Raw genomic sequence first — 23,312 nt, 5'->3', positions numbered from 1 at the left:
CTCTCTCACATACACACCTCTCATACTGAATTAAATTATGCCTAACAGCTAATTTCAGAACAGAATCTGATAAAATCAGAGAAATGCAAACTTCTCTGCACCTGTCCTCTCTGGGATGTTTTTTTCAGTGTCCTAATATTCATTGCTGTGAAAGATGGAGAATGAGAATTAAATTTCCTATAGATTTAAATTTTTAATTTTTCTAAGGTTAAGCTAAATAAATGTCATAGAATCACAGGTGGTTATAAGCACTCTGATTTCACATAAGAAAAACAACTGATGGATATGAAAAAAATGAAAAATGTGAAAGTGTTAGTCACTCTGTCATGTCCAACTCTTTGGGTCCCCATGGACTTTAGCCCACCAGGCTCTTCTGTCCATGCGATTTCCCAGGCAAGAATACTGGAATAATGCAGGTGGACTCTTTCCTGTCTGAGCCACCAGGGAAACCCAATGGATGTGAAGAAACTTGAAATCATGTGTTCAAGGCGATCAAGTCAAAGTTGCTTGGCTGGTCATTGCTGGCTGTCAGTGAAACTCATTGTGAGGCATATACAAGAAAAACAGGGCAACAAAGGAGGGTGTTTTGCTGGGAGCTTTCTGATGAAGGTGAGCACTTTGCAAACTACATACCAAGAAAGATTATAGAAAAAGAGAAGAGTGAAATAATCAGGCTGCCTCTTCATCAGATCTACCCCAACATTTAAAATGAAGAGTGACATATGTCAACTTATACTTGCTGGACTTCTATTCAAGCCCCGAATTTTAACTTTTATCCTTGAGACTCTAACAAACCACATGAATACTAATGTCTTACAGCCTTATGTCTGTAAGACATAAGTATTATGTCTTCGTATAGACATAATTATTAAACATTAGTATTCCCCCATCCACTTCAGTGGAGTAAAACCTGGATTATTTAACCACTAAATAATTTTGCAATTAGTTTTCTATTGTTTAACACTCATGCTTGAGAAGCCAAAGTAACATATGACATGAAACAAGGATGTATAATACATTTTTAAAAATTGAAAATATGTTGGGTTTAAAGTATTTGAAGGAATAAATCTGATGATCTTCCTTGTATCTCATAATAACATTGAAATTTTAATCCAAAACATATTTTGCAAAAAGAAATAAATGTACAACATTACTGAGGACAGGAAGTGGTAGTTAGCATATAAAGTATTTTTTGTAAATATATAGAAGATGGTAAACAGAATCACATTGATGGATGAACCACAAAAGAATATAGAACATACAGAGAGGAAGACTGCAGAGAAGTGACAAATATTTTTCCTGAAAAAGAAAGGTTTATAGGTCCTGACAACCCACCCATCATACTTCATATCCTTCCCTACCTCCAAATACAGAAGCATTTGCCTGCAAGCTAAATGACAGTTGCATTATGTATACACTGCTGAAACAGAAATATAGACTAAAATATTTAAATTTAAATTTTAGTTTTAAATGTGTTGAAATAAGATACTTTAACACCTTACAAATTCAAACATAAAATCAGATTTTTTAAAATTTTCTATTTTATATTGGAGTAAAGCAGATTGACAATGTTGTGATAATTTCAGGTGGGCAGCAGAGGGACTCAGCCATACATATACATGTATCTTTCCCCCCGGAAACTCCCCTCCTATCCAGGCTGCCACATAACATTAAGCAGAGTTCCATGTGCTATACAGTAGGTACTTGTTGGTCATCCATTTTAAATATAGCAGTGTGTACATGTCCATCCCAAATTCTCTACTATTTATGGTAACCATACATTCATTCTTTAGGCTTGTGAATCTGTTTCTGTTTCATAAAGTTTTGCAGATTGTTGAAAGAAACATAAAATTGATGGAATTCCATAGGATGTAATACATCATGGACTATAGAAGATGGATAACGCCAGTTCTCACTCTGCCCTAGATTCACTACCGTCTAGAAAGTTTCCTACAGAAGCTCTTATCACCTCACACCCCCTGCCCTACTCCCCCGTCCTATCCCAAGACAGAGGGCTTTTCCCTAGTCCCTAGATGGCCTTCCTAGTCTTTGTTTTGTTTTGTTTCACTATATTTATCCCTGGTTGCTCAGATGGTAAAGAATCTGCCGGCAATACAGGAGACCCAGCTTTGATCCCTGGGTTGGAAAGATCCCCTGGAGAAAGAAATGGCAACTCACTTCAGTATTCTTGCCTGGAGAATTCCATGAACAGAGGAGTCTGGCAGGCCCCAGTCCATGGGCTCACAAAGAGTCCGATGCAACTGAAGCAATTTAACACACAAACAGTCCTCTTAAAGATTAAAAACAATGTCTAACTGATTATCTCTATAATCTGACCAGCTGAGTAATTCCTCCCTGGAGCCACTGGAAAAGGCAGCCACAGGTCTTGAGTCCTGTGCACCCCTACTCTGGTGGCTGAGTTGCCCACATTGATACCAGTAAAGTTTGGCACTTGGTCTGAAGGGCAGGGGCTTCCCTGGTAGCTCAGATGGTAAAGAATCTGTTTGCAGTGAAGGAGACCTGGGTTCGATCCCTGGGTGGGGAAGATCCTCTGGAGACGGCATGACAACCCATTCCAGTATTCTTGCCTGGAGAATCCCATGGACAGAAGAGTCTGGCAAGCTACAGACCACCGGGTCGCAAGGAGTCAGACATGACTGGGTAACTAATAGACAAGGCCAGGGCCTGCTGACATTCTCAAAGTGACCGGCAGGTGGCAGTGTTTCCCTCACCGGTAGAGCCTAGCACGGTCTACACTGAGGGCTCTGGAAGAGACCTGAAGATAAAGTCACCTGCCCAGATATTGTTTGTTTGTTTTGCCTTTTTCTACATTTAATTTTTGAAACATTTTAGTAAAAATAAGCAAGGTAGGCTTTTGTGAAGATGGTAGAGATAAGCAGGTGCCTCCCTTCCCATGTCACTGGATGTGCTTGACCTCCTGAGCACCTCTCTGTGATGTCCCCAGGGGAGCTGTCCTAGACTCACCCAGGAAGATGATTTCCAATCCTTAACGTCCTCCACCTGTCCTGCCACCCCAGCCAATTTGCTGCCCCACTTCCTTCAAAGCTGGCTCCCACCATTGGTCACTCTCCTCAGCTGCAATTCTCCTGGGAGACCCAAGCACACTTCCTGGAGGAGGCTGTGAGGGAGACCGAGTCCTCTGAGAAAAGGTGTAACTAATGGCCACAGCTACTGGCTGCAAGGAAAACCTGTCAGGACTGATGGAGACTTTGCCAGGTCTGTGCCTGCATGGCCCATGGACAACTACTTCTAGTTCAACTACAAGCGACAGTCCAGACGTGTCTCATTTTCTACCCGTAGCCTCCATATAAATATGTCTTTCTACAATCAGTCACACAGCCTATTAAGTCTCAGTACTGGAGATATAGTTTTGATTTTGACAATGGTCAGGTTTTCAAGAACTTGCTGTTAAAAATTTAAATGCAGCATGTGTGCTAAGTCGCTTCAGTCGTGTCCAACTCTTTGTGACCGCATGGACTATAGCCTTCCAGGTTCCTTTTTCCATGGGATTCTTCTGGCAAGAATACTAAAGTGGGTTGCCATGCCCTCTTCCAGGGGATATTCCCAACCCAGGGATTGAACCCACATCTCTTATGTCTCCTGCACTGACAGGTAGGTTCTTTACCATTAGCAGCATATGATGCACAGATATATCAACCTATGATGACCTATGACATCTGACTGTTGTTCTGTGACTCTTGACGTATGACCCCAAATTTTTGATCTATGACTTCTGACCTTCGATCCTTGACATTTGATCCTGGACCCTTGACCCAGCACATTTTATCACTGGCCTTTTGACCTCTGATTTTTGACCCCCAGTGAAGCAAACTATTTTGGTTAGTAAACAGAAGTTCATGTGCCCAATGCACAGTGAGACTAAATAAACCCCAAACATTGGAATTCGGAGCAGAAAAAGGTTTACTGCAAGGAGATACTAAACTCTGAACTCCACAAAGTGTTTCAGCAAAGCATTTTAAAAGTCCAGGAGTGGGACAGGTATCCTCGAGTCTGAAAGGGCAACAACTAGAGGCCCTTGATCTATGAGTTCTGACCCTTGAACTGTGACCCTTGAAAGTGAAAGTGAAGTCGCTCAATCGTGTCCAGCTCTTTGCGACCCCTTAGACTTGTAGCCCACCAGGCTCCTCCGTCCATGGGATTTTCCAGGCAAGAATACTGGAGTGGGTTGCCATTTCCTTCTCCAAGAGATCTTCCTGACCCAGGGGTTGAACCTGGGTCTCCTGCATTGTAGGCAGACGCTTTACCGTCTGAGCCACCAGGGAAGTGACCCTTGACCACCATACAAAAAGTGAAATGGTGCAGCCACCACTGTGGAAGACATTATAGCAGCAGCTCAAAAAATTTGCATAAAATTAACATGCTATGTCGATTTCTGACATGTCTTTTGAAACCATGGTTTCAAATGAATTATACTAGGTGTCAGAAGATAGCCCTTACTTCCCCTTTTCTCTAAACATGAATATGAGCAAAGACTGTCACTGGCATCAAGGAGGAGCATATACCAAATCTTCCTCTGTTAATACTGTGGTAAGTTTCCATTGTTTATACTTAAGTATGGCTTTTCTGGGTGATGCTCAATGGCCATGCTGCATGATGTTCTCCACCACTAGAGGGGCAAATACAGAAAAATGACAAGGCCATCTCTTTGCCCCTATTGTGCAGGTCTATGCCTTATTTTTTCCTCCTCTCCAAAAAGAAGAGAATCAAGATCAACAAAAAATTTAAGAAAAATACTATATGCAGTAACATCTAATTACTATACAAGTCTATAAGTACTTAGAGCAGCTGGGAGAAATAAAAGGGAGGAACGACAATATGTGCTCTGTTTTGTGTTCATTAGCTGAGCTGTTGGGTATTTGTATATGATTTAGTCTTTTTAATCCCTGACTTAATTGCATTATCTGTTTTGTGCTTGGAGCCACACAGGTTTTATTGTGACTTTCTTCCATTGTATATTTGATGACTCATCTCTGCATAAATACCATTGTGCCATGCAATATTAATAGACATTAACAGCAAAATTACCATGAGACAGTTTTATTCCATTTCACACTGTAAAGCTAACAGGTGGTTTAACTTAGTGTTGCAAGTGACTTTTTTTCATTCTCAGAAACTTCATGAATTTGTTATTGAATATTTAATGAACTTAAGTACATAGCTTCCCATCTGTGCCTCAGGTTTTTCATCTTTCAAAGGACAAAATGAGTGGCTTTCGTTCTATTTTTTCAACTGAAAAAACACACTGAAGGATAAAGCAAACCAAAAATGTGAAATTTCCTCATTGGAATGGATACAAGGCTTTCAGCCTCCTCTGCACCCACCCTCTCTTCCTCCACACTTCCTAAGTGTTCCTCTCAGAACTCCCAGCTCTGGAAACACTTCTGAAACTACCAAGCTAGATCTTCTCTAAGGTTCTTTTTGGCTCTAACGTTCAGATGATACAAAAACAGGAAGCCTAAAGCTGCAGCACATGAGGGACCATTGCCATTTAACAGAAGAGAAAAAAATGTGTCCATATACTTGCACTTGATGAATACTGATTAATAAAAGTGACAAATTAGAAAACAGTTTGAACCTCACTGTTTCAATGTGAGATTCAAACCATTAAGAGGGAACCAAGAACTTTACCTTGCTGCTCAAAGTGTGATACTATTTTATCTCAGTGTGAGAGCAGCACTCTGCTGCTGCTGCTAAGTCACTTCAGTTGTGTCCGACTCTTCACGACCCCGTGGACTGCAGCCTTCCAGGCTCCTCCGTCCATGGGATTTTCCAGGCAAGAGTATGGAGCACTCTGCAATAACTCTCAACTGTGGCCACCCAGTAGAATTCACCTGAAAAGTTTTAAAGAAACACTGATCACCAACCTCAGACATTCTCTTTTAATTGGTCTATAATGGGACATTGTTAGTTTTATAGTTCTCAGATGATTTAAATATGCAGCTAGGGGTAAAAAACATCATTCTAAGTAAATAATAGAGCCCTACTCAAGAAACTAGATAAATCTCTCAGGCATAACCAAACAGAAGACATGTTTCAATCCAGACCCCAGAGGAAGAGCCACACGTCGTGATAAGTGACTGAGGCACTCTGCTGAAAAGGGTACATGTCACTTGTTAGTGATCTGACAACCCTCAGAGGGGTAGGTGCTGGCATTCCAAATCAAGTAACTGAAGACAACAAACCTCACCTGACAAATGGATGGTTGAGTCTTGTAGAGACAGATATAAAAATATTAACTATGAAAAATGAAGATCTAGATGGCTTAGTAAGACACTTTCAAACGATTTTACTTTTCAGATCATAGATTATGAAAACAAATACACTCACTGTTAGCCATGGGTAAGTGCATCTCAGAAAAGATGAAAACAATTTTTAAGTTAGATAAGGGTTAAGTTATCCATGTTTTCTACTCAGAGATGGTGGCTTCCAACAGAGGTCCATGGAAGCCAATTATAGCCAAATCCTTTAGGCAATTAATTCAAGAATATTGAGGTGGCATGTCAGGCCACTGGTTCACCATGCCATATAGCTTAGAATGCAAGCCTTAAATCCTGGACTTCTCATCACACCAGAAGAGGGGTTGATGACCTCTCAGCCAATGAATGTGAAGTTGTATAGTTGGACTGGATCTTAACCCATAGCTACAACAGGGCAGGGACTCTTGCTTCTCTAATCTTGTAGTTAAAGTTCTAAGTCATGGAAGATAGCATGCCTCTCCTCGAGTCCTTGAATCTGATGTCAGGTGTGACTGGATCCCTGTGCACTATTTCGGAATTCTCTGAGCAACAGTATACCCACACACATCTGATACTGCTACTCTCTGCGCATTCCTCCCTGAAGGTACTATTCCGTAAGACTGGATATGTGTGATCTCCAGTATTTGCTTAACAAATACATTTGTTTGGAGGATTATCAAATGATCAGTAAAGGTACAAAATGAAATCTGTAAAAAAAAAAAAAGAGAGAGAGAAAAAATATCCAAACAAGACAATAAGATGGGCATTTTGGAGAATGTGATAGCTAATATTATGTGTCAATTTGTCAGAGCCACAGTGACTGGATACATGGTAAGATATTATGGTGTGTGCTTCTGTGAGAGTATTTTTTTGGATAAGATTATCGTTTAAATTTGTGGACTTTGAGTAAAGCATTGCCCTGCATATTGTTGGGCCTTATCCAATTAGTTGAAGGCATAAATAGAACAAAAGACTCACCTCCCCTGAAACAGCAAATTCTTGCCAGCCGATGGTTTTCCAACTTAGACTGTAATATCAGCTCTTCTCTGGGTCTTCAGTCTGCCAGCCCACCCTGAAGATTTTGGACTCGCTAGCCTCCATTAAAAAAAGTAGAGACAGTACTTTGCTGACAAAGATCCATTTAGTCAAAGCTATGGTTTTTCCAGTAGTCATGTATGGATGTGAGAGTTGGACCATAAAGAAAGCTGAGTGCCGAAGAATTGATGCTTTTGAACTGTGGTGTTGGAGAAGACTCTTGAGAGTCCCTTGGACTGCAAGGAGATCCAACCAATCCATCCTAAAGGAAATCAGTCCTGCATGTTCACTGGCCACCTGATGTGAAGAGCTGACTCATTGGAAAAGACCCTGATGCTGGGAAAGATTGAGGGCAAGAGGAGAAGGGAACGACAGAGGATGAGATGGTTGGTTAGCATCACCAACTCAATGGACATGAGTTTGGGTGGACTGCGGGAATTGATGATGGACAGGGAGGACTGCCGTGCTGCAGTACATGGGGTCACAAAGAGTTGGACATGACTGAGCGACTGAACTAAACTGATTCCCTGTGGGCAAAGCAAGGAGATATTTTGCAAGATAAATGGCATTTTTACTTTACTTCCTTACTGCCTCTCCCTCTCTGATTCTATAAAAGAAGCTGGCATCCAGACCCTGATAACGGTCTGCGGCTTTCCAAATAAAGTCATATTTCTTGCCTCAGCCCCTCATCTCCTGATTTATTGGCCTGTCATGCAGCAAGCAGAGCGAGCTTGGACTTGGTAACAATTTCTTCTATTTGGTGGTGGGTTTTATCATCTAGAAAACTCTGGAAATATGCATGAGATACTATTACCTGGGTACTTCAGAGAGGAACTACCACAGAGGATATGGAGGAGGGGTCTGTCCCAGGAAGACTCTATAGGGTCCTGCTAGCTTTTTGGTAGACACCTTCCTCCTAACTACCCATTCCCCACTGTGCTGCTGATTATTTCATTTCTGTTGAATGAATTTTGCTATGTTTTTCTACCAATATTCAAATGTGTTTTTGATATCACCCAAGATCAGTTTCTCTGGCCTCAGACTCTCTGATAATCTTCCACAGTGGGGAATGTTTCCACAAATATTCACTAATCAAGCTAGCAATTGTCTTTCAAAGTGGCTATTAGGAGCGGATGTCTCAGGCAGCCTTTCAGTGTGAACTCAGTGGTCTCCATGCACAGTCATTTGATTTCTACCTGTTAATAAATAATATTTAGCTGAACTCTAATACTGGGGTTACAAAGTAGGGCTTGAAGCCTACAGTGACATACTTTCCTCTCTTCCCCCACACACCCATGACATGCTCCCTTCTACAGTCTTTACTATATCAGATATTGCTGAAGCAATAGGATGAGTCATCTCATATATTCCATTGTTAATCAGGAGATAGCTATCTGAGGGAATGACCAGTCAGACTATTTTAAGAGGAACTAGTGGGAAACAAAGGTCAAGTCTCACTCACTTCCTTAATCAGATCAGTGATTTTAAGGCTTTGACCAAAGCATCTGCCTCATCTCTCCAATCTCCCTCTAAGCTGCATCTACTTGATGCTTTTAATTCTTTCCCTAAATCTCTATGTTACTTGCTCTTTTGGTATTCTTAATGTTTACTGCAAAGAAGACTCAAAGACAACTCCAAGGTTACCATTTAGCATGGCTCATTAAAACTGTGCATGTTCTCAGAACTATAAATGTCCCAAAAAGGTAAGGGAGTAGATAGGATATAAACATTTTGCTGAAAAATAAAACAGACAGACTAAGAAATGGAGTATTTTCTGCCACATCAGTAAACACGGATGTCACAGTCATCAGGGATTCTGACCTCCCAAATGTGAATTCCTGAGCCCTAAGGGCACTCAGGAAAGAAAAGAATATCTGTGATCCAGCAGTTATTAGGCTGTGGCCAACTCCCTACAGTGAGCACTGAGGGACTCAGAATGTGAAAAAAAGGCGAAGAAACTGACTCCAGATAGCTCAGATGCCTATGAACAGTGACAGGACCTACATGGGGCCTCATTGTTAAAATGGCTCATTATGTTGACCTCACAAACAAATAATAAAATCACAGTGATCCTTGAGACTGACCAAACTGCCCAAAGGACATTCTGTTTTCCAACTGGCGCCTGCCTTCTCAAGGCTACAAGACCACCGGATTCCAGACCTCCAGCTATGTGACCACAGGACTCAGCTACAGGCTAAACATTAACCATCCCTTCAGATAATTTTTCATTGGTGGGGTATAAAGAAGACCCTGTCAGAAAGGGAGGATGCTGGTTCTCCTTAGGGGCCAGTCATCCTCTCGTTTCCCTCTAATACATTTCCCTTTTCTTTGCCTGACTGCCTGGCTCCCTCTATTTTTCTCCACATTCACCTTACAAAAGGAATGACTTCAGGGAGCCCAGATTCTTGTATCTTTAGAAAAACCATTAACTTCCTTAACTTGGGATATCTGGTTTTCTCTAATTCACAAAAATACTCTTTATGTTCAGACTACCTGCTCTTTGTTGAAAACTTCTATATAATATGACTCTTCTCCCCATCTCCTTAGAACAGTTGTCTCAGGGCTTCTTGAGATGCTGTCTCCTGGGCTTGAAGTCCTAAAAATTCCCACAGAATAAAATATAATTCTCAAGATTTAGGTTGTGACTATATTAAGTCTACAAGACAAAATTAAAAAAAAAAAAAACCATGCGGTTTTAACATAGAAAGATAATTGCTAATCACACACACACACACACACACACACACACACACACACACACACACACACACACAAAACCCAGACATCTCAAGTTAATGATTTTAGTAATATTCTATGTATGGAAAGATGCAAAGTCTAGGCTTACTGAAATTATGCCTTTGCTTCATATTTTAACTCTCAAATGCCAGTATCCTATTTTTTTCCATCCTGAATTCCACTCAGGGCACACCATTAGGAACAGCTGCAGTGACTGATGGCAGGCAACATTCGCTGTTTACCAGAATGGCAGACACGTTTTTGAGTTCATGTGAGCCAGCAGGTCAGTGATTGCCTCCTGCATATTATTTTAGCTTCACAAGAACAAGCTTCTCTCTTCTAGGTTTTCTTGTAGGTGGAAGAGCAAATACAAATTAAAAACAAGAGGCTTAATTTTCCTTGAGAAAGATAAGGGAAGAGACTTCTCACTCTCCTTTCTTAGAGCACTTTTTTTTATAAATTTCAAATAACTTTAATTAACACTTAGGAGACATACAGGTATAGGAAGTTAAACAAATTTAAAAATGCTTATTCTGAAGGCTGAATTGGAGAAAATAATAGCAAATCAAGCAACTGACAAAAAATTAATCTCAAAAATATACAAGCAACTCCTGCAGCTCAATTCCAAAAAATGGGCCAAAGAACTAAACAGACATTTCTCCAAAGAAGACATACAGATGGCTAACAAACACATGAAAAGATGCTCAACATCATTCATTATCAGAGAAATGCAAATCAAAACCACTATGAGGTATCATCTCACGCCAGTCAGAAAGGCTGCTATCCAAAAGTCTACAAGAAATAAATGCTGGAGAGGGTGTGGAGAAAAGGGAACCTTCTTACACTGTTGGTGGGAATGCAAACTAGTACAGCCACTATGGAGAACAGTGTGGAGATTCTTTAAAAAACTGGAAATAGAACTGCCTTATGACCCATCAATCCCACTGCTGGGCGTATACACCAAGGAAACCAGAATTGAAAGAGAAAACGTGTACTCCAATGTTCATCGCAGCACTGTTTATAATAGCCAGGACATGGAAGCAACCTAGATGTCCATCAGCAGGCGAATGGATAAGAAAGCTGTGGTATGTATACCCAATGGAATATTCAGTTCAGTTCAGTTCAGTTCAGTTGCTCAGTCCAGTTCAGTTCAGTCGCTCAGTCGTGTCCGACTCTTTGTGACCCCATGAATCGCAACATGCCAGGCCTCCCTGTCCATCACCAACTCCCAGAGTTCACTCAGACTCACATCCATCGAGTCGGTGATGCCATCCAGCCATCTCATCCTCTGTCGTCCCCTTCTCCTCCTGCCCCCAATCCCTCCCAGCATCAGAGTCTTTTCCAATGAGTCAACTCTTCGCATGAGGTGGCCAAAGTACTGGAGTTTTCCTTTTAGCATCATTCCTTCCAAAGAAATCCCAGGGCTGATCTCCTTCAGAATGGACTGGTTGGATCTCCTTGCAGGCCAAGGGACTCTCAAGAGTCTTCTCCAACACCACAGTTCAAAAGCACCAATTCTTTGGCGCTCAGCCTTCTTCACAGTCCAACTCTCACATCCATACATGACCACTGGAAAAACCATAGCCTTGACTAGACGGACCTTTGTTGGCAAAGTGATGTCTCTGCTTTTGAATATGCTATCTAGGTTGGTCATAACTTTCCTTCCAAGGAGTAAGCATCTTTTAATTTCATGGCTGCAGTCACCATCTGCAGTGATTTTGGAGCTCCAAAAAATAAAGTCTGACACTGTTTCCACTGTTTCTGCATCTATTTCCCATGAAGTGATGGGACCGGATGCCATGATCTTCATTTTCTGAATGTTGAGCTTTAAGCCAACTTTTTCACTCTCCACTTTCACTTTCATCAAGAGGCTTTTGAGTTCCTCTTCACTTTCTGCCATAAGGGTGGTGTCATCTGCTTTTTAAAAAGAATACATTTGAATCAGTTCTAATGAGGTGGATGAAACTGGAGCCTATTATACAGAGTGAAGTAAGCCAGAAAGAAAAACACCAATACAGTATACTAACGCATATATATGGAATTTAGAAAGATGGTAACAGTAACCCTATATGCGAGACAGCAGAAGAGACACAGATGTATAGAACAGTCTTTTGGACTCTGTGGGAGAAGGCAAGGGTGAGATGATTTGAGAGAATAGCATTGAAACATATATATTATCATATGTGAAACAGACCGCCAGTCCAGGTTTGTTACATGACACAGGGTGCTCAGGGCTGGTGCACTGGGATGACCCTGAGGGATGGGATGGGGAGGGAGGTGGGAGGGGGACTCAGGATTGGGAACACATGTACACCCGTGGCAGATTCATTTCAATGTATGGCAAAACTACTACAATATTGTAAAGTAAGTAGCCTCCAATTAAAATAAATAAATTTTTAAAAAGTTTATTGAGGTATAATTGATATATAACATTATTATTAGTTTTAGGTGTACAACATAATGATTTGATATCTATATGTTATAAAACGATCACCACATAAGTCTGATTAACATATGTGATTCTTATTACAGAGTAATATGACTCTGGGTAATCAATAAAATTTTTTTAAAGTAATGATGTTACATTAAGATAAAATTATATGGAAGATATGGAAAGGAAATATAAGTGGAAGGGACATTGTATAGGAGACAGGGATCAAGAGTATCCCCATGGAAAAGAAATGGAAAAAAGCAAAATAACTGTCTGGGGAGGCCTTACAAATAGCTGTGAAAAGAAGAGAAGCAAAAGGCAAAGGAGAAAAGGAAAGATATAAGCATCTGAATGCAGAGTTCCAAAGAATAGCAAGGAGAGGTAAGAAAGCCTTCCTCAGCGACCAAGGCAAAGAAATAGAGGAAAACAACAGAATGGGAAAGACTAGAGATCTCGTCAAGAAAATTAGAGAACCCAAGGGAACATTTCATGCAAAGCTGGGCTCCATAAAGGACAGAAATGGTATGGACCTAACAGAAGCAGAAGATATTAAGAAGAGGTGGCACAGAAGAATTAAGAAGAATATTATTCTGTATTCTTCTGTATTAAGAAAAATACACAGAAGAACTGTACAAAAAAGATCTTCATAACCAAGATAATCACAATGGTGTGATCACTCACCTAGAGTCAGACATCCTGGAATGTGAAGTCACGTGGGCCTTAGAAAGCATCACTAACAAAGCTAGTGGAGGTGATGGAATTCCAGTTGAGCTCTTTCAAATCCTAAAAGATGATGCTGTGAAAGTGCTGCACTCAATATGCCAGAAAATTTGGAAAACTCAGCAGTGGCCACAGGACTGGAAAAAGTCAGTTTTCATTCCAATCCCAAAGAAAGGCAATGCCAAAGAATGCACAAAAAGTGAAGTGAAAGTCACTCAGTCGTGTTCGACTCTTTGTGACCCCATGAACTATAACATCCATGGAATTCTCTAGGTCAGAATACTGGAGTGGGTAGCCTTTCCCTTCTCCAGGGGATCTTCCCAACCCAAGGATAGAACCCAGGTCTCCCACAAGGCGGCTTCTTTATCTGCTGAGCCACAAGGGAAGCCCAAACTAGTAGTTAGAAGTTAGAATGCTCAAACTACCGCACAATTGCACTCATCTCACACGCTAGTAAAGTAATGCTGAAAATCCTCCAAGCCAGGCTTCAGCAATATGTGAATCCTGAACTTCAGGATGTTCAAGCTGGCTTTAGAAAAGGCAGAGGAACCAGAGATCAAATTGCCAACATCCGCTGGATCATGGAAAAAGCAAGAGAGTTCCAGAAAAACATCTATTTCTGCTTTATTGACTATGCCAAAGCATTTGACTGTGTGGATCACAATAAACGGTGGAAAATTTTTAAGAGATTGGAATACCAGACCACCTGACCTGCCTCTTGAGAAACCTATATGCAGGTCAGGAAGCAACAGGTAGAACAGGACATGGAACAACAGACTGGTTCCAAATAGGAAAAGGAGTACGTCAAGGCTGTATATTGTCACCCTGGTTATTTAACTTATATGCAGAGTACATCATGAGAAACGCCGGGCTGGAAGAAGCACAAGCTGGAATCAAGATTACCGGGAGAAATATCAGTAACCTCAGAAATGCAGATGACACCACCCTTATGGCAGAAAGTGAAGAGGGACTAAAAAGCCTCTTGATGAAAGTGAAAGAGGAGAGTGGAAAAGTTGGCTTAAAGCTCAACATTCAGAAAATGAAGATCATGGCATCTGGTCCCATCACTTCATGGGAAATAGATGGGGAAACAGTGGAAAACAGTGGCCTACTGTATTTTGGGGGGGGCTCCAAAATCACTGCATATGGTGATTGCAGCCATGAAATTGAAAGACGCTTACTCCTTGGAAGGAAAGTTATGGCCAACCTAGATAGCATATTCAAAAGCAGAGACATTACTTTGTCAACAAAATCCTTCTAGTCAAGGCTATGGTTTTTCCAGTGGTCATGTATGGATGTGAGAGCTGGACTGTGAAGAAAGCTGAGTGCTGAAGAATTGGTGCTTTTGAACTGTGGTGTTGGAGAAGACTCTTGAGAGTCCCTTGGACTGCAAGGAGATCCAACCAGTCCATTCTGAAGGAAATCAGCCCTGGGATTTCTTTGGAAGGAATGATGCTAATGCTGAAACTCCGGTACTTTGGCCACCTCATGCGAAGAGTTGGCTCATTGGAAAAGACTCTGATGCTGGGAGGGATTGGGGGCAGGAGGAGAAGGGGACAAGAGAGGATGAGATGGCTGGATGGCATCACCAACTCAATGGATGTGAGTATGAGTGAACTCCAGGAGTTGGTGAAGGACAGGGAGACCTGGCTTGCTGCGATTCATGGGGTCGCAAAGAGTCGGACATGACTAAGCGACTGAACTGAACTGAACTGAACTGAAGAAGGAATTTTCTTTAGAAAACTTAGATTGTAAATTCTTCCTCTGTGTCTTTGAAATTTATGCAAATCATTTTAAGAGCTAAAGAAAGCTCTTGCCTGTTTTACAACTCAGGAATGTCTTTTTCAAGGACCTGGGAATCATTTCCTTGAAATGTAACCATCAAAGAAAAAAGTGCCCCGCCTCCCAGTTTCTGTGAGAGGGCAGAGGCTAAACTCAGGCGGGCACCTCACTCAACACTACCTCCTATTAAGACAGGCTGGGGCCTGGGACCCTTTGCTGCAGTGCTGCAATGGGTGCATCTGGCCACACCTTGAGCAACAAGATACAAAGAAACTGTATGGAACTAAAATAACAGCAAGCATGCACAGTTAGGGCAAATTCTGGCCAAAAGATACAAAGAGACCAAACACCCAATTTTGAAGAGCTTCTGAAGAGCCACTTCTGAAGAGTCCAGAGCTAAGGTAGGTTAGCAAGCCTATGGAGAAGGCAATGGCACCCCACTCCAGTACGCTTGCCTGGAAAATCCCATGGATGGAGGGCCTGGTGGGCTGTAGTCCATGGGGTCGCTAAGAGTCGGACACGACTGAGCGACTTCACTTTCACTTTACACTTTCATGCATTGGAGAAGGAAATGGCAACCCACTCCAGTGTTCTTGCCTGGAGAATCCCAGGGACGGTGGAGCCTTGTGGGCTGCCATCTATGGGATTGCACAGAGTCAGACATGACTGAAGCGACTTAGCAGCAGCAAGCCTACGGTTTGCACACAACACCACCTAAGGAATGGCATGGCAAACCACTAAATGCTGGCTAGACCCCTCGATACAACCCTACATAAGAAAAAAAATCTCGCCACCCTCCCCCACCCCAGCAACCCAGCAAAGGGAACAAGAAACAAAGGAATCTGTATTTTTCTTCTCTCCCCTCCCCTGATGAAACAGAGGCCCCCAATAAACTGAATTTCTATCTGAATTTCTTGTGTGGCCTCTGATCAATTTCTATTGATTAAGGAATCTTCACGACCCAGATAATCAGGCTGGTGTGATCACTCACCCTGAACCTGACATCCTGGAATGTGAAGTCAAATGGGCCTTAGGAAGCATCACTACGAACAAAGCTAGTGGAGGTGATGGAATTCCAGTTGAGCTATTTAAGATCTAAAAGATGATTCTGTGAAAATGCTGCACTCAATATGTCAGCAAATTTAGAAAACTCAGAGGTGGCCACAGGACTGGAAAAGTTCAGTATTCATTCCAATCCCAAAGACAGGCAATGCCAAAGAATGTTCAAATTACTGCACAATTGCACTCATCTCACACGCTAGTAAAGTAATGCTCAAAATTTTCCAAGCCAGACTTCAGCAATACATGAACCGTTAAATTCCAGATGTTCAAGCTGGTTTTAGAAAAGGCAGAGGAACCAGAGATCAAATTGCCAACATCCACTGGATCTTTGAAAGAACAAGAGAGTTTCAGAAAAACATCTATTTCTGCTTTATTGACTATGCCAAAGCCTTTGACTGTGTTCAGTTCAGTTCAGTCGTTCAGAAGTATCTGACTCTTTGCGAACCCATGAATTGCAGCATGCCAGGCCTCCCTGTCCATCACCAACTCCCGGAGTTCACCCAAACTCATGTCCATCAAGTCGGTGATGCCATCCAGCCATCTCATCCTATGTTGTACCCTTCTCCTCCTGCCCCCAATCCCTCCCAGCATCAGAGTCTTTTCCAACGAGTCAACTCTTCACATGAGGTGGCCAAAGTATTGGACTTTCAGCTTTAGCATCAGTCCTTCCAAGAACACCAGGACTGATCTCTTTAGAATGGACTGGTTGGATCTTTTTGCAGTCCAAGGGACTCTCAAGAGTCTTCTCCAACACCACAGTTGAAAAACATCAATTCTTCAGCACTCAGCTTTCTTCACAGTCCAACTCTCACATCCATATGACCACTGGAAAAACCATAGCCTTGACTAGTCAGACCTTTGTTGACAAAGTGGCTCACAATAAACTGTGGAAAATTCTGAAAGAGATGGGAATAACAGACCACCTGATCTGCTTCTTGAGAAATCTGTATGCAGGTCAGGAAGCAACAGCTAGAACTGGACATGGAACAACAGACTGGTTCCAAATAGGAAAAGGAGTACATCAAGGCTGTATATTGTCACCCTGCTTATTTAACTTACATGCAGAGTACATCATGAGAATCTTTAGGCTGGAGGAAACGCAAGCTGGAATCAAGATTTCCGGGAGAAATATCAATAACCTCAGACATGCAGATGACACCACCCTTCTGGCAGAAAGTGAAGAAGAACTAAAGAGCCTCTTGATGACAGTGAAAGAGGAGAGTGAAAAAGTTGGCTTAAAAGTCAACACTCAGAAAACTAAAATCATGGAATCTGGTCCCATCACTTCATGGCAAATAGATGGGGAAACAGTGGAAACAGTAGCCTACTGTATTTTGGGGGGGCTCAAAAATCACTGCAGATGGTGATTGCAGCCATGATATTAAAAGACACTTGCTCCTTGGTAGGAAAGTTATGTCCAACCTAGACAGCATATTAAAAAGTAGAGACATTACTTTGTCAACAAAGGTCCATCTAGTCAAGGCTATCGTTTTACAAGTAGTCATGTATGGATATGAGAGTTGGACTATAAAGAAAGCTGAGCAGCAAAGAATTGATGATTTTTGAACTGTGGTATTGGAGAAGACTCTTGAGAGTCCCTTAGATGGCAAGGAGGTCCAATCAGTCCATTCGAAAGGAGATCAGTCCTGCGTGTTCATTGGAAGGACTGATGTTGAAGCTGAAGCTCCAATATTTTGGCCACCTGATGGGAAGAGCTGACTCATTGGAAAAGACCGTGATGCTAGGAAAGATTGAGGGCAGGAGGAGAAGGGGATGACAGAGGATGAGCTAGTTGGATGGCATCACTGAGTCAATGGACATGAGTTTGAGTAAACTCCGGGAGTTGGTGATGGACAGGGAGGCCTTCCGTGCTGTGGTTCATGGGATTGCAAAGAGTCGGACATGACTGAGCAACTCAACTTAACTGAACTGAAGGAGACTAAGAACACTGGTCTGTAGCACTATCATGAAGGTGTGAAAAGCAGCTGCTTCCACTGGATAAAACTATTGATAATTAGTTAACCCAGTTGGCCACCCCAATTACTGAGAGAGTATAGGAAACTGTGTGAAAAGAGGTGTTAAGTCCTCCTACCTGAGGATTAGACATTGTTCATTTTGAGAACATCTGTGTCATGGATCCTATCTACTCGGCTACATAAATTCTGGTAAGGAAAATCGGATGAGTTCCACAGGTCTTGAATTGAATAGGTGACCTGAACAACCTAGGGACACACAAAAATTGGGTCAGAGACCCTGAATAATTAAGCTTCCCTTCTAGTTCTCTGCTCTTTTAATTTTTAAAATATTTATTTATTTGGCTGTGTCAGGTCTTAGTTGCAGCACATGGGACGTTCCTTGCATCATGCGAGGTCTTTCATTGCCACACACTGGCTTCTTATTTGTGACGTATGGGCTTAGTAGTTACTGTACGTGAGCTTAGTTGGCATGTGGGACCTTAGTTCCTGTTGTTGTTGTTCAGTTGTCAAGTTGTGTCTGACTCTTTGTGGCCCCATGAACTGCAGCATGCCAGATTGCCCTGTCCCTCACCATCTCCTGGAGTTTGCCCAAGTTTATGTCCATTGAATTGGTGATGCCATCCAAACATCTCATCCTCTGTTGGCCTCTTCTCTTGCCTTCAATCTTTCCCAATATCAGGGTCTTTTCCAATGAGCCAGCTATTCACATCAGGTGGTCAAAATAATGGAGCTTCAGCTTCAGTGTCAGTCCTTTAACCATAATAACTCCCTGCCTGGTTGGAGGACTAGGTCTCGTGATCCAGCTCTATGTCTCCTTCGTGTATCAGCCCAGGAGTATTCCACCTCCAGGAGTTTCTTCTCATCACACAATCACATTTCCTATAGCTAGAAAAGCAGACATGACAAAGTGACTTGATCAGGAAATAATTAAGAACTTTGATAAAAGATCATTCCCCATATGAAAGACAACAGGATAAGTAGCAGCTGCAGTCATTACTTGGAAAAAGACAAACAAATGAAACATTAAGTTGATGAACGACAACACTGGAGAGAAACCAATTTATATATATAGATGTAGAGACAGATTATACAGTGGATGTGACAAATAGATTCAAGGGATTAGATCTGATAGAGTGCCTGAAGAACTATGGACAGAGGTTCGTGACATTGTACAGGAGCAGTGATTAAGAACATCCCCCAAAAAAAGAAATGCAAAAAGGCAAAATGGTTTTTCTGATGAGGCCTTACAAACAGCTATGAAAAGAAGAGAAGAGAAAGGCAAGGAGAAAAGGAAAGATATACCCATTTGAATGCAGAGTTCCAAGGATAGCAGGAGGGATAAGAAAGCCTTCATCAGTGATCAATGCAAAGAAATAGAGGAAAACAATAGAATGGGAAAGACTAGAGATCTCTTAAAGAAAATTAGAGATACCAAGAGAACATTTCATGCAAAGATGGGCACAATAAAGGACAGAAATGGTATGGACCTAACAGAAGCAGAAGATATTAAGAAGAAGTGGCAAGAATACACAGAAGAACTATACAAAAAGATCTTCATGACCCAGATAACCACGATAGTGTGATCACTCATCTAGAGCCAGACATCCTGGAATGTGAAGTCAAGTGGGCCTTAGGAAGCATCACTATGAACAAAGCTAGTAGAGGTGATGGAATCCCAGTTGAGCTATTTCAAATCCTAAAAGATGAAGCTGTGAAAGTGCTGCACTCAATATGAGAGCAAATCTGGAAAACTCAGAGGTGGCCACAGGACTGGAAAAGGTCAGTTTTTATTCCAATCCCAAAGAAAGGCAATGCCAAGGAATGTTCAAACTACCAAACAATTGCATTCCTCTCACCCACTAGCAAATAATGCTCAAAATTCTCCAAGCTGGGCTTCAACAATACATGAACCATGAACTTCCAGATGTTTAAGCTGGATTTAGAAAAGGCAGAGGAACCAGAGATCAAATTACCAACATCCGCTGGATCATTGAAAGAGCAAGAGAATTTCAGAAAAACATCTACTTCTGCTTTATGGACTACACCAAAGCCTTTGACTATGTGGATCACAACAAACTGCGAAAATTCTTTAAGAAATGGGAATACCAGACCACCTGACCTGCCTCCTGAGAAATCTGTATGCAGGTCAAGAAGCAACAGTTAGAACTGGATGTGAAACAACAGATTGGTTCCAAATCAGGAAAGGAGTACATCAAGGCTGTATATTATCACCCTTGCTTATTTAACTTATATGCAGAGTACATCATGTGAAATGCTGGGTTGGATGAAGCACAAGCTGTAATCAGGATTGCTGGGAAAAATATCAATAACTTCAGATATGCAGATGACACCACCCTTATGGCAGAGAGCTAAGAGGAACTAAAGAGCCTCTTGATGAAAGTGAAAGAGGAGAGTGAAAAAGTTGGCTTAAAGTAATATTCAGAAAACTAAGATCATAGCATCTGGTCCCATCCCTTCATGGCAAATAGATAGGGAAACAGTGGAAACAGTGGCTGACTTTATTTTTGGAGGCTCCAAAATCACTGCAGATGGTGACTGCAGCCATGAAATTAAAAGGCGTTTGTCCTGGGAAGAAAAACTGTGACCAACCTAGATAGCATATTAAAAAGCAGAGACATTACCAAGAAAGGTCCGTCTAGTCAAAGGTATGGTTTTTCCAGTAGTCAGGTATGTATGTGAGAGCTGGACTATAAAGAAAGCTGAGCTCTCAAGAATTGATACTTTTGAACTGTGGTGTTGGAGAAGACTTGAGAGTCCCTTGGACTGCAAGGAGATCCAACCAGTCTATCATAAAGGAAATCAATCCTGAATATTCGTTGGGAGGACTGATGCTGAAGCTGAAACTCCAATACTTTGGCCACCTGCTGCGGAGAACTGAGTCATTTGAAAAGACCCTGATGCTTGGAAAGATTGAAGGTGAGAGGAGAAAGGGACAACAGAGGATGAGATGGTTGGATGGCATCACCGATACGATGCACATGAGTTTCAGCAGGCTGATGGATAGGGAAGCCTGGAGTGCTGCAGTCAATGGGGTTGCAAAGATTTGGACATGACTGAGCTACTGAACTGAACTGACTATAGAGACAGAGATAGAGCTAGAGATTTCTTTCTGTCCCAAAGGGAGAAAAACCAGCTCTTTATTCCTTTTTTGGACCACCAGAAAAGTTGATGCCACTGATAATCTACCCAGGGCTACCAGATAGTCATATGCTTTTCTTGCTAATAGATATTTTTCACGTAAAGACTTCTTTCCCCGTGTGCCCCAGATGTTTGAAGAAGCACTCTGCAGCAAGTTTTCAGCTTACTGCCCCCCATGTGGGTGTATGCACTGTCTTCAGGGTGGAATTATGCAACAACAGCTACACAGAATTATACAACCAGCAGACTCTTCTCCTTTCATGGAGCAAGCTTGTCTGGGGTCAGAAGGAAGATCACACGACAAGGGATAAAGTAGCCAAATGAAGCTGACTATTCACTCCCCTCCCACAATTATGAATAATCTAAGGACATTAGAGACCTGAAAGAGGGTTGCTGACGTCTATACCTGAAGACTTTTTGCTAAAGGTGAACTGAAGAAGGAGCAGCATTGTGCTCAGAAGACAGTTGAATACCCCATTGATTTTCCAGAAGTGTTTCACTAAGGATTTCTTGAAATGTATTGACATGGACCCAAGGGCAGATCAAAATGCCCTGTGATCCTAAACACCTTTGTCTCAGCTCTCTTGCTGACTATCCAAACTCAAATTAGGGGAAAGACCACAGATGGCAAGACCAGAATATTACTCAAATTTTAATAGTAGCTTCTTAGTTTTGGGAACAATCTAGAGAAACATAAAGAAGAAAATAATATATTTAAAACTGCGCTGTTAGGGGCTCAGTTAGAACTGTTTACTGAAAGGAAACAACCCCTACCCTGGACAGTCCATAAAGGGAAGAAAGGTAAAAAGGAGGTGATGTTCTTATTGTGAGACGCCAGGATGGCAGAGAGAGGCTGTGAGACAAGACCTGGGGGAAGCAGGAATTGCAGGGACAGGAGACTCAGATGAGTCTCAGAGGGCAAAACTCTGTGAAAATACTTGGCAAAAGAGCTCAGTTGAGGGGAATCTTGGTGGAAATCAGTGAACCATGTGTCAATAACTTTTCCTCAGTAATTGATCTCACCATTTCGGATAGATATTGTTTCTACTTGTTCTGCCATTTCCTTGGGAACTTTACCCTTTCTGTTTGATGACAGATCAATACAGGTTTTTGGTATTTAGGATCAGCTCTCTACTTGTTTGTTTCCCTCCATCATTCAGGTAGAGCCTCTTATTAGGAACTTGTGCTCTCACTTTCTCCTGATTCTCTTGTTGAGGAGAGACATGCTATACAACTAAAGGCTGCCATATTCTGCATGGGCTTCCCAAGTGGCACTAGTGGTAAAGAACCTGCCTGCCAATGCAGATGTAAGAGACATGGGTTCAATCCCTGGGTCAGGAAGATCCCCTGTAGGAGAGCATGGCAACCCACTCCATTATTCTTGCCTGGAGAATCCCATGGACAGAGAAGCCTGGTACAGTCCATGGTGTCACAAAGAGTCGGACACAACTGAAGTGACTTAGCACGCACACATGCATATTCTATACTCTGGATGAAACATCTGTGGAGCCTGTGGAACGCCTTGGAAAAGACTCCCTGAGCTAGTTACTCGACTTTATGAAAAAAAAAAAAAATGGAGTGTAGGAGACAATGGCAGTCTTATATTAGAAAGATAATCTGAGCTGAAACAAACTGATACACTTTGAGCCCTAGGAAATAATGTTCCCTGGTGACTCAGATGTTAAAAGCATCTGCCTACAATGAGGGGAGACCCAGGTTCGATCCCTGGGTTGGGAAGATCCCCTGGAGAAGGAAATGGCAACCCACTCCAGTATTCTTGCCTGGTAAATCCCATGGATGGAGGAGTGTGGCAGGCTACAGCCCATAGGGTTGCAAAGAGTCGGGCACAACTGAGCAACTTCACTTTGCGTCTGACTCTGTTCCAGGCCCCTCTGTCCATGGAATTTCCCAGACAAGAATACTGGAGTAGGTTGCCTTTTCCTTCTCCAGGGGATCTTCCCAACCCAGGGATCAATATGGTGTCTCCTACTTGGCAAGCAGATTCTTTGCCACTGAGCCACCTGTGAAGCCATGATGCTAGTTTAACTCAAGATAATAGAATCAATGGCTTCCCAGGTGGCTCAGTGGTAAAGAATCTGTCTACTAATGTAGGGGCCTCAGGAGATTCAAGTG

Source organism: Bubalus bubalis, chromosome 7 (assembly GCF_019923935.1).
Source record: "Bubalus bubalis isolate 160015118507 breed Murrah chromosome 7, NDDB_SH_1, whole genome shotgun sequence".
NCBI classification, from domain to species: domain Eukaryota; kingdom Metazoa; phylum Chordata; class Mammalia; order Artiodactyla; family Bovidae; genus Bubalus; species Bubalus bubalis.
This window is presented reverse-complemented; position numbering follows the sequence as displayed.